The sequence below is a fragment of the Neophocaena asiaeorientalis genome, unplaced genomic scaffold (assembly GCF_003031525.2).
Source record: "Neophocaena asiaeorientalis asiaeorientalis breed wild unplaced genomic scaffold, Neophocaena_asiaeorientalis_V1.1 scaffold478, whole genome shotgun sequence".
Lineage (NCBI taxonomy): Eukaryota > Metazoa > Chordata > Mammalia > Artiodactyla > Phocoenidae > Neophocaena > Neophocaena asiaeorientalis.
The window spans coordinates 317,444-322,888 of record NW_020173200.1 but is presented as its reverse complement, the minus strand read 5'-3'; positions in this window follow the sequence as shown (position 1 = coordinate 322,888).

The following is a 5,445-nucleotide window of genomic DNA, read 5'->3' as shown; positions in this document are numbered from 1 at the left end:
AAAAAAAAAGAGTTTGAGCATTACTTCCCAACCACAAAAGACCCCCGAACTGGGAAGGAATGGATCTGCAACCCATTTGTGAATAAGCCAGGTGAATGGACTTTGTGCTGGAAGAGGATCAACTGCTTGAGATCGTAAATGACAGTGGCCTTAAAAGTGTGTTTAAGACAACTTCAAATCTCCATACATTCTGGATGAAAATCAAGGTGGACTATCCCAAGATTGCCACAAAAGCACTGAAAAGCCTGCTTCCATTTCCAACATCCTGTCTTTGTGAAGCTGTCCACAGCAGTGAGAGGCCCGCGTACCACAAAAAAAAAAAAAAAAAGAGTTTGAGCATTACTTCCCAACCACAAAAGACCCCCGAACTGGGAAGGAATGGATCTGCAACCCATTTGTGAATAAGCCAGGTGAATGGACTTTGTGCTGGAAGAGGATCAACTGCTTGAGATCGTAAATGACAGTGGCCTTAAAAGTGTGTTTAAGGCAACTTCGAATCTCCATACATTCTGGATGAAAATCAAGGTGGAATATCCCGAGATTGCCACAAAAGCACTGAAAAGCCTGCTTCCATTTCCAACATCCTGTCTTTGTGAAGCTGGGTTTTCTGCGGTGACAGCAACCAAAACAAGATCACGGAGTAGACTGGACATAAGCAACGCACTTCGGGTGTCACTGTCTCCCGTCACCCCCAGATGGGACCATCTAGTTGCAGGAAAACATGCTCAGGGCTCCCACTGTTTCTGCATTATGGTGAGTTGTGTAATTATTTCATTATATTTTACAATGTAATAACAATAGAAATAAAGTGAACAGTAAACGTAATGCTCTGAAACACCCCAAAACCATCCACTCCCCCTGATTTGTGGGAAAATTCTCTTCCATGAAACTGGCACCTGGTGCCAAAAAGGCTGGGGACTGCTGACTTAGAGAACAAACTTATGGTTACCAAAGGGGAAAGTTCAGGGAGGGGGAAGGATAAATTGGGAGTTTGGGATTGACATGTACACACTGCTATATTTAAAATAGATAACCACCAAGGACCTACTGTATAGCACAGGGAACTCTGCTCAGTGCTCTATAATAACCTAAATGGGAAAAGAATTTGAGAAGGAATAGATACATGAATATGTATAACTGAATCACTTTGCTGTACACCTCAAACTAACACAACATGGTTAATTAACTTACTTCGATATAAAATAAAAAAATTTTTAAAAGCTGTATACTAGGGCTTCCCTGGTGGCACAGTGGTTGAGAATCCGCCTGCTAATGCAGGGGACATGGGTTCGAGCCCTGGTCCGGGAAGATCCCACATGCCGCGGAGCAAGTAAGCCCGTGCGCCACAACTACTGAGCCTGCGCGTCTGGAGCCTGTGCTCCGCAACAAGAGAGGCCGCGACAGTGAGAGGCCCGCGCACCGCGGTGAAGAGTGGCCCCCGCTTGCCACAACTAGAGAAAGCCCTCGCACAGAAACGAAGACCCAACACAGCAAAAACAAATATAAAATAAATTTTTTTAAAAAGCCGTATACTAGAATGTTCAGAGCAGCACTATTTATAATAGTCTCAAACTAGAAACTATGCAAAAGCACAGCAACAGTAGAATGAATAAGTAAATTGAACTACAGCTAACAAAATGATATGGATGATCTCACAAACAAAATGTATAAAACAAGACTCCATCCCATAAGATTCCATAGATAGAAACCTAGAGTTTTAGTGGTGTTAGAAGTCAGCAAGGTGGTTTCCTTGGGGGGATGGGGTCAGGCAGTGACCGAAAGGGGACAGAAAGGGGACTTCTGGGGTAGCAGTAATGTTCCATTTTTTGATCAGGCTACAGTCTGCATGGGTGTTCTCAGTTTGTGAAAATTCTTCAAGTTGGGCGTCTATGATCTGTACACCTTTCCGTACAAATGTTATGCTCTTAAACTTTATGTCGGGATCTTATGGTATGCCCTCTTCTGTGTCTGGTCTCCTTTGTGCAACGTTTTGTTTTTGACGTTCATCCATGCTGCAACACGTAACAGGATTTCTTCCTTTTCATTGCTGTGTAGTATTCTGTTACCTGAATGGCCCGCAATGTGTTCATCCATTCCACTGTTGATGGAAGTTGAGCTGTTTCCAGTCTGGAAGCTATTACAAATAGTGCTGCTTTGAACATTTTTTTTTGCACCTGAGTTTCGATGAACGTATGTATGTATTTCTACTGGGGGTATACCTAGGGGTGGGACTGCTAGGTCATAGAATATGCACATCTTCAGCTTATTTAGACCCTGACAGTTTTCCAAAATGCTTTACAATTGCACACTTCCATCAACTGTACATGACAGCTTCACGTCATCACTAGCACCAGCATGGTTGCGCTTTGTCTTTTAGCCATTACGGCAGGTGTGAAATAATTTGCATTTCCCTGCTGCCTAGTGAAGCTGAGCACCTGTCTTAGTTTGGGTTCCCTAGGAGCTGACCCTGAGACAAGGATTGGAGAGCAAGTAGTTTCATTGGCAGGTTGTTCGCCTCCTAGGCCTGCCGTAACAAAATACCATAGACTGGGTGTCAAAACAACAGATATTTATTCTCTCACAGTTCTGGAGTCTGGAAGTCCAAGATCAAGGTGCCAGCAGGGTTTGTTTCTGGCAAGGTCTCTCTTCCTGCCTTGCAGATGGTCACCTTCTCACCGCATCCTCACATGGCCTCATGTGCGGAGAGGGGGAGAGATCTCTGGTGTTTCTTCCTCTTCCTAGAAGGACACCAAGTCTACCACATTAGGGTCTCATGCTTATGACCTCATTTAACCTTAATCCTCCCCCTAAAGGCCTGATCTCCAAATACAGTCACATGGGAGGTTAGGGGGACAAAATTCAGTCCATCACAGCAGGCGATCCTAGAAAAACTCAAAAGGGAGTGAAGAAGTGACAGAGGGGGCAGGGAGGAGGCTCCTGAAGTGTGTGTCCACAAGCAGGTTACCACCTCGGGCATCTGGAGTTTAATCCCACAGGGAGACTCTGGGAAATCGTATAAACCACACCCCAGAGAATTATCCCACTCAGGGGACCAGGGAGCTGGGTTTTTATACACCAACGCCTGTCAGTCATTGGTTGAGGGCTATGTCAAGGCATGAGAGGGTGTCAGCTCCCTGGCATCTCCCAGGCTCACAGAAGCCCCGAGGCTCAGAGCTGTGGGCGCACACGCTACAGCACGTCTACGAACGCTAGTCGCGGTCGAATTCTCACTTGTGTGAAGTGGTTACTCTTTTGAAGCTGGATTTTGAAGGATGTGTATTGATTGACCAGGGAGGAGAGGGCATTCCAGCAGAGGGGACAGTGCAGACAAAGGCCTAGAGAAAGGCTTTGTATTGTCCAGCTCAGGCTATATAGGGAAGCGGAGGGGTATGAGACTGAGGCGGGGTCAGCAGAGACTCTACCATGAAGATCGAATGAGAAGATGCACCAGCCATATGTGTATCTGCTCACACACCCAAGCTAGGCTGCGTCCCTAAGACCATCTCAAAATGCTGTTTTCCAGGGCCCCCGCAGTCCTCCGACGATGCACCACAAGCACCCCCAAACCCCAGGATGCCTCCCATAGCCGGAGACACAGATGCAACTCCCAGCAGAGAGGCTGCAAGCCAGGGCCAGAGCAAAGACAAAGGGGCCAGCAGAGACCTAGGCCACAGCGTGGGAATCAGGAGAGTCAAGAGCTGACCCCAAGGTTGACCTTAACAAAGGACCTTGAGCTAAGGTACAGGGTCCTGAAACACTGAGAAGGACCCACTTAGTACCTAGCCTTAGGCTACCTGAATTCAGAATGTGCTGCTCCTCTAAGGTCTTCTCACGGGTCAGAAAAGCTGTGTGTGTTTGCACTGTCTGTGGAGCCTGCATAAGGAAGGCAGAGGGTCAGGGAGAGACTGGGCCCAGGGGTGTGGGCTTGGATGAGCACCCCCAACCACTGTTTTGGCCTGAGGGGGACTGGGAAGTGGGAATCTAAGACAGGTCTGGGCAGGGTTTGACGCTCTGCAGTCAAAGTCTGCTTTGCTCTGCAAAGCTATCAGTTTGGAGTTCAGCCATATCCAATTCTGTATCCAAATAACAAGCATCTTCTCTGCAAAGGTGTAACCCTGACAGGGACCAGGCCTCGTGAACATCTGTTTGTCAGTCCAGCCTTTCTTTGGCAAGTTGCATCTCCCCCACTAATCCTGCTCTGTCTGTGTGGCTTAAGTTGGGCAGCCCCCCCACACCCAGGCAGGGGGACTCGTGAACCACGCCTGGCCAGCCAGAGCCCCCATCCCCAGACACCATGACTGGATAAACGCATGAACCAAGCCAGGCCAATTGGAGTCTTCCTTGAGACTTTTGTTAGAGCTTCCTGGAAACTCTCTCATCTTCTGAGATCATGAGCTGTAAAGAAGAGATTATAGCAGCTGGTGGACAACTTGCACCATGGAGAAAATCTGCCCAAGAAAAAAAAAAAAAAAAAAAGGGCAGGCAGCCCTAGCTGGGAGATGGAGAGAGAGAGAGTCTTCATGGTGTCAGTTAAACACCTGGATGCAACATGTCTGAAGTTCCTAGACTCCTCATTTGCATGAGCCAACACATTTCCTGCTGTGCTTATGTTTCATCAGGGTTTCTGCTGCTTGCAGTCTAAAATGTTCTGATTAAAATACTAGGTGAGAACACAACCAAGCCCTTTCTGCACCTTCATACCTCAGAGATATACAGAGATGTGCACGGAGTTTCTTTAAAGGGCCTTTGCAATTGGCATGTTGCAATGGAGGCAAAGATCCCTGTCCTGCTGCCCTTCTTTCCCAAGCGACAATTGACTGACTCATAGCGGAGTAAACACTGCCAGCAGTTTACGTTCAAGAGTTCAGAATGCTACTCCCACTGGAAGGGCCTAGTCCTGGCAAGCTGCCCTCCACCTGACTTCCCAGAGTGTTCTGGAAGGTGCATCTTTCTAACCAACAGTCAGAATTAATTACTTTTTCATTTGCTGAAATGTGGGGGTCAGAGCTATATAGATTTAGGAGAGAGGAAAGAAAATATTGCATTTTTGCAACTCCAGCTTGAATGGGCAATATTGCACTTTGCTGGACTTGATTTGTTTGTTAATTCAATGAAGCCCAATAATCCACCCAAATTTATTTAACCAGAGGGGGTTAGTTAAATAAATTATAATGCATGGATTTAAAAAGAAGTAAGGTAACTCTAAAATATCCCATCATAAAAATATGTCTAATGTATGAAGTGTTAAATGCACTTTGCACAATCGCACCTCAATAAAGTGGTTTTTTAAAAAACGATTTGCAAAGTAATATGTATAGCATATGCCCATTAATAAAAAAAATACCTGGCACTCCTATCTCTTGCAGAAAGCTTGTCATTTATACGATTAGATGGGGGGTGGGAAGGGAAGGAAAAAATAAGCTATTTGCAATTAAAAGTAACTAG